The 10906-nt window shown below is 38.2% G+C and overlaps 1 non-coding gene across 1 annotated transcript; it reads left to right on the top strand.

Moving 5' to 3' along the window:
* The first annotated feature begins 420 nt into the window (after positions 1-420).
* On the top strand, positions 421-527 carry LOC141610146 (small nucleolar RNA R71). The gene has a single exon (XR_012528043.1). It is a non-coding gene; the product is annotated as a small nucleolar RNA R71 (small nucleolar RNA).
* The last annotated feature ends 10379 nt before the right edge of the window (positions 528-10906 follow it).

Genomic DNA, 10906 nt, shown 5'->3' with positions numbered 1-10906 from the left:
GCATTCACTTATTCATTTGTTCCCCTACATTCACTTTGGTCATGTCCCAAAGTTCCACAATTCTCACATATCCCACTTGGGATTGATGAGGATGCCGTCATGGCATTAACATGATGCTTTGGTGATTTTGAGACTTCTTCAAGTCTAGCCATAGCTTTTTCAAACTTCAAATTGATTGTGTCAATGTGAGCACTAAGTTGAGCACCCAATTGAGTAACGGAGTCCACTTCATGCTTTCCTCCTCTAGTAGCCTTGCGAGGTCTACTATATTGTGAGTTATGGACCGCCATTTCCTCAATTTTGTTCCAATTTTGATTGTCATCAAATTCGGTGAACATTCCATTTGATCCCATGTTGAGAATGTTCCTTGAATCTTCATATAGACCGTTCCAAAATTGTTGTACCAAGAACCACACGCTAAGTCCATGGTGAGGACATGAGCGACAAATTCCCTTGAACCGCTCGCAAGCTTCATACAAAGATTCTTCATCCCTTTGCTTAAAACCCGTAATTTGAGCTCTTAGCATGTTAGTCTTTTCCGGTGGGTAGAATTTTTTGTAGAAAGTTAGAGCCAACTTCTTCCGAGAATCAATTCTAAGAGTGGCCTTATCAAGGCCCTTCAACCATTGTTTCGCGGTACCAATTAGAGAAAAAGGAAATAAGACCCATCGAATTTGGTCTTGAGTTACACCGGTTTGAGAAATCGCATCACAATAGTCACAAAAGGTTTCCATATGAGAATGAGGGTCTTCACTAGGCATCCCCCCAAATTGGCTCCTTTCGACTAATTGGATAAAGGCGGATTTGGCAATAAAATTTCCGGTCAAATGTTGTGGTATGGGAGTACCATTGGGTAGGTTCTCCTCGGTGGGTACGGAATGTGATGAAAACTTAGGCATTGTGGGTTGATTTTGTGTGGTATTTTGTGTTGGGTTCTCCTCACCTTCTCTTGCAAAAGGGTTGATGAACTCAATAGTTGGTTGAATATCCACAACCTCACTAATACCTCTCAAATTCCTCCTAGCAAATCTTCCATTGGTTGTCAAAGTTCTTTCAATTTCACGATCAAAAGGTAACAAATCACCTTGTGACCTTCTAGACATGCAAAATATCAAACAACTCGAAAACAATTAGAACAAACCTTGAGGAGTTTTACTTCCCCAAGGCAAAGAAAGACACAACTAATAACAATATAAGAAAATCTAAATCAAGATAACACCGTCCCCGGCAACGGCGCCATTTTTGGTCGGACTATATTTTTCGGTAACTTGTCGTTAGGAGCACCTAGACCAAAACACAATTTATAACTTCACAAACAACTCTACAATTAGTAAAGAGGCAAGTAAAGGTCGGATCCCAAGGGACAGGAATTGAGATGAGATTTCTATTGAAACTAGTGGTGTCTTAGGGGTGTCACAATTTGGGTTGATGTAGAAGGTCACTAAACTAAATAGCAATGAAAATAAATAAGCAAGATGAATTGAAAGGGTTGTAAATAATTGATAAAAAGCACTAGGGTATCATGGGGTCATAGGGGAATCATGGGAATTGATCATACAAACATGTTCTCAAATTATAAGCAAGCAATTATTGTAGTGATGGATTGAGTTGGGTTATATCTTACAATCCTAGGAAAGTTTGGGTCCCGGAGCCGAATCGATTAGATTGTACAACACCTACAACTCGATTTAGTCTTTCCTACTCAACAACATGCATGGTCTAATGAGACTCGAGTTGGTTTATGTCTTACAAGTCTCATTGAAAAGATAGGTGATGGGTAAAAAATGCAAGGATTCATAGGCTCGCATTTCATCAAACATAACATGTGCATGAGTTGAGATCAAGACAAGCAAGCAAAGAAACCATGAAAGCATATTAATTTAAGCATGAATCATTCCCCATGTTGATTTCCCCTAATTACCCATTAACCCTAGCTAGGTGACTACTCACTCATTATCATGTTGATCATGCTAGCAAGGTTGTCAATCATACCAACAAAATGAAACATGATGAACAATTGAAAGTAATTAATAATAATTAAAAAGGGATTAAGAGAATTATACCTACTAATGATTCCAATAATAAAGCAAAGAATAAAAGAAGTACTTGATGCTTGATTGAGAGGTTGTCAATCTCCCAATAATAACCCAAATAATCTTCAATTACCCAAAATAAAGGATGAACAAAAGAGAGATTAAGGAAATAAAACTTGTATTAAAACTTGATTAATTGTTGATTACAAAACTAAAGAGAGATTTGACTGATATTAACTATTCTAATAATTGATAAGAAGACCATGCTCTTCTAATTAGACTAATGGGGTATTTATAGTGGAAATTAGGTGGATGTATTAGGGTTAACTAAGGGCTAAACTAGTAATTACACTTTTTAGATTGAACAGGGAGACGCCGGTATTTTTCGAAGGAAGGGCTTCTTTCTTTGAAGCTTGAAGAAACGGATTTGTGCTGGACTGGAATCCGTGCGTCTTAGGCACGGGACGGGCGGATTCGTGATCTTCTGCCCGGGCGTCTTCAAGGGAATTCGGGCGCCTTCTGGGGCTTGCTGCTCGGGCGTCTTTGAAGGAAGACGCACGGATTGTCGTGCTGGGGGACGGGCGTCTTCTAGTCAATCCGCATGGATTGCTGGACAACTTTATTTCTTTCTTCTTTTCTTCCTTTCCTTCATAAAATCCTTGGGGATTTCCTCGGGGATGCAAGGATCCTTTCGCGTCATTGCCCAACTACTATAATATGTACAAAGGCCTTCTAATCTTGTCTCTCCTTGATGCTTGGTCATTGAATTCAATCAATTTAGTCTCATTTTGCTCTGAAAATGCAAGGTTTACACTCCTTTCCTACCAAGGACACAAAACCTCAAAGAATATGCAAAACAAAGAACTAAAGACAATAAATGACCCAAATATGCACTAAAAAGCATGGGAACAAGGCTAATTCGGGGACTAAATATGCGCTAATTATGGTCACATCAGTTATCACACTAATTTGTGGAGGACACAAGCTCCAAAAAACTCCCACTTGTCCTCACAAGTGTATGTGCGATAACCGATTCCCATATCCTAAAATTTCTCGCACTCAATGTAAAACAATTTGCAAATCCGTATTCACAAAGGTCGTATTTTACAAGCGATCATCATCAAGAGTGGTTTCCCCGACTAGAGAGCAACTTAACTGATAAACGAATCAACATTCGAGCATGGCCATGCATTTCAGTTACAACTCCTCGAGTGGCCCTGAGAAATAACTATACCTGATAAGGGTTGGATATTTTCCTCAACTCGAATCCTGCAGATGTAAGCACAGTATGAAATGACCCCGAAAAAATCTACTTAGCCTCCAGTTACGGCAGACCGTGAGAAAGAAACCAAAGTCACCCAAAAACTGCCTTAATCTCAAGAGAAATTCGATAGTCAAAAGAATCGACTCTAGGAACACAATGGATGTCCTATCCACGACCTGGCACCGAATGTTATTAAATATTTAGGACTCCATTACGTTGTCACAAAAAAGTTGTCCTACGAGGTATCGTTATAATCTCGCATCTGTGATCGATCAGTCAACCGTTTGACTTATGGCTCGTTGAACCCACCATCAATCGACTGCACAATATAATAGCCGGAGTTATCAGCTCACATTGGCGATTACGGACCAAAACAAATATAATGTAATTCAGTTTACTTTGTGGCGTTCAATGTTGTCAGTACAATCCACATGAAAAACAAAATATTATATATAAAACGATGAAGTTATAAATAGTATATATGAAAAAGATAATGTATCAAATCCATAATCAAGTACTACAACTCAAGAACGCGTTTAATTCCCATAGAATTAAGGTGCCCTACATGCTTATCATAATTCAACGGTTTAGTGAGAGGATCCGCGATGTTATCATCCGTCGCAATCTTGTCTATCACTATTTTCTCTTGCTCCACATAATCACGGATCAGGTGAGCTTTCCGATGTACATGTCTAGATTTGTTGCTAGACTTTGGCTCCTTAGCCTGGAAGATGACACCTCTATTGTCACAATAGATGGTGATCGGGTCATTCGAACTAGGAACTACCGTATGTCCTTGTAAGAATTGACGCATCCATATCGCTTCCTTTGCTGCCTCCGAAGCGGCATAGTACTCGGATTCAGTAGTAGAATCTGCTACAACACTCTGTTTGGAACTCTTCCAGCTGACCGCAGCACCATTAAGAGTGAAGACGAACCCGGACTGAGATTTTGAATCATCTCGATCCGTTTGGAAGCTAGCATCTGTGTAACCGATTGCGCATAGCTTAGAATCGCCTCCATAAGTCAATGCCCAATCCTTAGTCCTCCGTAGGTACTTGAGGATATTTTTAACAACAATCCAGTGTGTTTCACCTGGAGTCTTTTGGTACCGACTCGTCATACTCAATGCATATGACACGTCTGGACGTGTGCATATCAAAGCATACATGATCGATCCTATTGCAGATGCATAAGGAACACGACTCATGCGCTCAATCCCTTCAGGCGTCATGGGTGACTGAGACTTGCTCAACTGCATCCCAGTCGTCATTGGAAGGTTCCCCTTCTTGGAGTTGGTCATGCTGAACTTCTTAAGAATCTTATCCAAATAAGACTCCTGACTAAGTGATAACGTCCGTCGTGATCTATCTCGGTAGATACGGATTCCCAAAATGCGCTGTGCCTCACCCAGATCTTTCATCTGGAAATGGTTCTTCAACCAATCTTTAACCGAAGATAGGAGAGGAATGTCATTCCCAATCAAGAGTATGTCATCGACATAAAATATCAAGAATACAATCTTGCTCCCACTCGACTTGATATATAAGCATGGTTCCTCGACCGATCGAGTGAAACCATACTCTTTTATCACCTGGTCGAAATGATGATTCCAACTCCGAGAAGCTTGCTTAAGTCCATAAATGGAACGCTTAAGCTTGCATACTTTCTTAGGATGTTCAGGATCTATGAAACCTTCGGGTTGCACCATGTACAACTCTTCATCCAAATAACCGTTTAAGAAGGCGGTTTTCACATCCATTTGCCAAATTTCATAATCATGAAAAGCGGTAATCGCTAAGATTATCCGAATGGAACGTAGCATGACTACAGGTGCAAAAATCTCATCATAGTGCAATCCGTGAACTTGAGTGAAACCTTTTGCCACAAGTCGTGCCTTATAGGTATCTGGTTGCGCGTCTACAGAACGCTTTATCTTGTAAAGCCATTTGCACTGTAGAGGTTTTACCTTATTAGGTAAATCAACTAGATCCCACACGTCATTCTCATATATGGAGTCCAGCTCGGATTGCATGGCTTCGAGCCATAGCTTTGAGTCGGAACAGGTCATAGCACCTTTATAGGTAACGGGTTCATTACTCTCTAGGAGTAAAACGTCATTCTCCTCGACCATACCAATGTATCTGTCCGGAGGATGAGAGATTCTACCCGACCTCCTAGGTTCCTCAGGAATATTAACCGTATCAATAGTTGGAGAAACAACTTCCTCCATCCGTTCCTCGGTTGTTGGTTCTGGAATCTCCGACAGCTCGAAGGTTCTATTACTTGTCTTGTTCTCGAGAAATTCTTTTTCTAAGAACGTCGCACTAGCCGCAACAAAAACTCGATGTTCGGTAGGCGAATAGAAGTAATGACCAAATGTTCCTTTTGGATAACCTATAAAGTATGTCTTGACCGATCGCGGGCCGAGCTTATCCTCGTGTCTCCACTTGACATAAGCCTCGCAGCCCCAAACCCGAATAAAGGACAAGTTAGGGACCGTTCCCCTCCACATTTCATATGGAGTCTTGTCGACAGCTTTAGACGGACTTCGGTTAAGTATAAGAGCAGCTGACAAAAGAGCAAAACCCCATAATGAACCAGGCACTACCGTGTGACTCATCATGGATCGAACCATATCAAGTAAGGTTCGATTTCTCCGTTCGGACACACCATTTAATTGAGGTGTTCCAGGTGGAGTTAACTGTAGAACGATTCCACAGTCTTTCAGGTGTTGATCAAACTCATTTGAAAGATATTTGCCACCCCGATCTGAACGGAGTGCTTTAATCTTTCTACCCAGTTGGTTTGCCACCTGTTCGGTATTCCTTGAATTTCTCAAAGGACTCACTTTTATGCTTCATTAAGTAGACATATTCGTATCTACTCAAATCGTCCGTGAAAGTGATAAAATATCTATAGCCATCTCTAGCGGTAATTGACATAGGTCCACATACGTCCGTATGTATGAGTCCTAATAGGTCACTAGCGCGCATTCCAACACTTTTGAAGGAAATTCGAGTCATCTTGCCAATGAGACATGATTCACACGTGCCATATGTAGAAAAATCGAATGCGGGAATAGTCCCATTATCGACGAGTTTCTTCACGCGTTTCTCATTTATGTGTCCCATTCGACAATGCCATAGATAGGTTTGATCTTTGTCACCAACCTTTATTTTTTTATTATTCACGTGTAATACTTCTGTAGTTTGGTCTAAGATATAAATTCCATTCATGGAAACTGCTTTGCCATAAATCATTTCATTGAAAGAGAAAATAAAGCTATTATCCTTTATTGAAAATGCAAAACCGTCTTTAGCAAGTACGGAAACAGAAATAATGTTCTTAGACAAACTGGGTACATAGTAACAGTTATTTAAAAATAACTCAAAACCACTAGGGAGTTGGATTACATATGTTCCCTTCGAGACAAGACAACTCGTGCTCCATTCCCGACTCGCAGTCCACATCACCTTTTTCGAGAGGTATGATGTTCTTTAGGCCCCGCAAATGATTACACAGATGAGAACCACAACTAGTATCAAGTACCCAAGTTCCGAAACTTGCATGGTTAATCTCAATCATATGAATATAAGATGACATACCAACAGGAATGACGCGGCCTGCTTTGATGTCCTCACGGTAGACGGGACAGTTCCTCCTCCAATGTCCAGTCTTGTGACAATGGTGGAACTCTATGTCATCGCCCTTGCTCTTTGCCTTGCCCTGTGAGCCACTAGTCTCACCAGGCGCACTCTTACCGTTTCCTGGCTTTTTAAACTTTGGCTTACCTACAGCCAGGTCGCCATGAGCCTTGCCCTTACCTTTACCCTTGTTGGAAATCGTGAGAACATCCTGCTTCATGCTCCCACTCAATTTCATATCCTTCTCGGTCTGTACGAGAAGGGAGTGTAGCTCATGAGGACTCTTTTTCAAGTCATTCATGTAATAGTTCGCCCTGAAAAGGGCAAAACCATCGTGAAGAGAATGAAGCATTCGGTCAATGACAATGCTCTCACTGATTTTACAATTCAGTGCCTCCAGCTTCTCGACATTCTCAATCATGTGAAGAATGTGTGGGCTAACCGGTTGGCCCTTCTGGAGTTTCGCATCAAAGAAGCGACAGGTATGCTCATATGTAATGATTCTCGGTGCTTTTGAGAACTCGTTAGTGAGTGTAGTGAAAATCTTGTTTGCACTTTGGGCAATGAAGCGTCTCTGCAAATTGGTTTCCATTGCAAATATGAGTACGTTCTTTATCGCACCCGCTTCCATAATGAAATCACTATAAGCGAGTGTCTCGTTGACTCCTGCATTGGGGCCTGGGTTGACCGGTATTGGCTCCGTTAAGTACTTGAGCTTACCGTCAGCAATGGCAGCATTCCGTAGTGCCGCCTCCCAGTCCGCAAAGTTGGACCCATCGTTTTTCAGACGTGTGAACTGATTCATCTGGTCCATGAATACTTTCAGCCAGGACGCGCGATCAAGTGTGGCACTAGGCATTGAGATTGCGTTAATTCCAACCATTTCGTTGTAACAGTATTATGAAAAATAATCGTGTTCTACATTGCGTGAAGAAGAATAAAAATAATAAGCATGTGCATCGTTTATATTTTTAAGTCTAATGAACTACTGTCATAACGTGAAGACTCAAAACATTTATACAATTGACCTCCCTCAAGAATTATATAAATGATCCCAAGACTCAATTCTCTGTAAATTGATAAGCTAACATTTTAGCTAATTCTACCGTTAGAATTCTTGGTCGATAAATTTATGTAAATTCTATCTTTAGTTCATCATAATCACGAGAAACTCTTTGGACTATGATGTTGAGGTAAACTAAGTCAGCACAACTACTTACCCAACGTAGAAGGGGTCATATTATGCCTACCGACGAAGAAGGGATTCATAGTTATTTGCCCTTATAAAGACTAATCTCAATTTCCGTTTTAGAGGAAGATCCCATCAACTTTATTTTAATTCATTTTAAGTGAACTAATATCTAGCATGCGAGAATGAATAAACTAAGGTGATGGCTTAAAGACAGTGACATCTGTATGTCCATGAAAACTAACATACAATCTATATGAGTCAATTTTCATGCATTTTATTAGTAGGTGGTTTGGTTTTAGGCGGAATATGATGCATAAACTAACATGTGAATGAAAAGCAATAAGAATGAAAAACGTAAAAACAGTAAAAGTCCTAGTGTGGCCTATCCTATCAAAATGAACAATAAATACAAGTTTGGAATCCTCCTTGGACCCGAGAAGCTTGTCTTGATGTTCCATCTTGATCCATGTAGCGGGAGTGAGCTCCAATCTCCATCTTTAGTCTTCTTTTGAAAATTACAATAAATAAAATTTACATAATAAACCTATTTATTACATTCTAATTTCAAAACCCAAAAACTAAAGAAAAATAAAAGAGATTCGAGATCTCATAATTACATTAAAAATTATGTTTCCTTCATTACGAAAACATAATTTGACTAAGGTCACACTAAGTATTACAACTGATTGCAAAAACACGTAAATTAAATTCATTTAATCGATTTATTCAACAAAAATAAAATATAATGCATCAACTAAAATAAATTAAACATACATGACACAATTCCTTAATTATGTTGATTAATTTATCCAAACCACCTATTTAAATCAAATTAAGTGACAATTCCTCAATTAATCACATTAATTTCAATCTTAATCCATATTAAACTTGTAATATGATTCAATCCGTCAAAATTTTAAATTGCTTTAAAATAATTCGGTATCTTTTAATTGTGAACCGTTTCACAATAACTAATTGGCCAAAATCAAAACAAAAACAAAATCCTTTTTTTTATTTGGTCTCGGCATAAACAAAGAAAAATAAAACAAGCATGTTTCTTATTTTATACACGGTTTTATCTGTAAAAACCGAAACAAATTTTTTTTTTTTTAAATTCTGTCCCCTGTGAACAGTAACAACAATTTTTTTTTTTTCGGATGCTTTTCCAAAACGGCATAAACAAAACAACCGCGAAAAAATTATATTCGGTTTTTCTAACTTAGAAAAACCGAGAGCAAAAAAACAGCAATTTTTTTTTTTAATATTGTTCATCCGTGAACAGTACAGAAACAGCAAAAAAAAAAAAAAAATTCACGGTTTTTAAATTAGGACCCTAATGCCTTTTTAATTTCAACTTAATCTGCATTAAATCAAACATGACGATTCCATTTATGTTTTAACTTAGTCTGCATTAAATCAAACATCTACCAATTCTTCATATGATAATTTTAACTGATTAAAACAACATTATAAAAATTAAAAATGGAAATCTCGCATCAAAAAGAACAAACACTGGCTGCAAACATTTTTTTTTCAATCGGCATTAACAAAAAAAACAGCCGTGCCCTAAATTTTTTCGGAAACCCTAAAAGTTTACATACAATTTTTATGAAAATCATCAAAATTAAAATTCGTGGCCTTTGCTCTGATACCACTTGTGGGAAATAATCTGTATACTTCCCTTAAAATGAAGGATTATAACGAATTTAATGATGACGATCACTAGTCATAAATTAAAATACAGAAACAAAAGTAAAAGATTCAGAATTAACCTTCGGTCCTAGCAAATACGGCCTAAGAACAATATTAAAATAGATATTCTCCTATCAGTTGCACCCAAGATGCTCCGAGAAATGCCCTTGATTTTGCTAGAATCGATCCAAAAATTAAAATAATTTTTAGGTTTTCTTTGTGTCTTTCCGATGAGAGAGAAGGCAAAAATGAAAAAAATGAATTAGGTCAGAAAATCCTCTCCCTCACTCACCTATAAACCGTGTATAGGAATGAATTAGGGTAGGCTTTTCTTTTCTATTTTTCTCGGCCCATAACCGAAATAAGGAGTATTCTTTCCTTATTTTTGGTTATTCCAAAAATGTATAAAATGTGTTAAATTGTCATCTAGTGAGGATCGAACCCATGACCTCTTGGTTTGTGTACCCTCACTATTACCACTATGACACATTCAACTTGTTGATATTAAATATAACCGATTATATTTAATTACGAATTAACAGATTAATTCGTCCAAGCTAACATTACATACATTTAATTAAATATAACTTATTATATTTAATTTACTTAATTCTGATTAATTCGTCTCAACTAATATTATTTAATATTCATTAAATAATTGTCTCATCAACACATTGACTAACTGTTTAGTCATATTAGGCATCAATGTGATCATATTTCTATAACCACATCTCTCAAACACATCCTATAGATGTGACCTTTAGGGACCAGTTGATCACCGCCATCTGCAGATAATAACGTCAAACTTTCTAGCAAGCCAACCGTTATTAGGTAAACGTTAATCAACTGATTAAATATACGAAGTATACCCTTGTGAACCTGTAAGAGATTTACAAATGTTATCACACTAATTTGTGGAGGACACAAGCTCCAACAGAGTGAAGCAAAAAAAGTTTGGCGTCAATGGTGGTTTAGGTCATCGAAGGTGATGTGGGATTTGGAGGAAAAGACCAGAGTTGAAATAGACTCCTACACCATCATTAATGGGAAGAGATATTGTCCATGACGTACTGTATTT

Source organism: Silene latifolia, chromosome 10, assembly GCF_048544455.1.
Source record: "Silene latifolia isolate original U9 population chromosome 10, ASM4854445v1, whole genome shotgun sequence".
Lineage (NCBI taxonomy): Eukaryota > Viridiplantae > Streptophyta > Magnoliopsida > Caryophyllales > Caryophyllaceae > Silene > Silene latifolia.
This window is presented reverse-complemented; position numbering and strand designations above follow the sequence as displayed.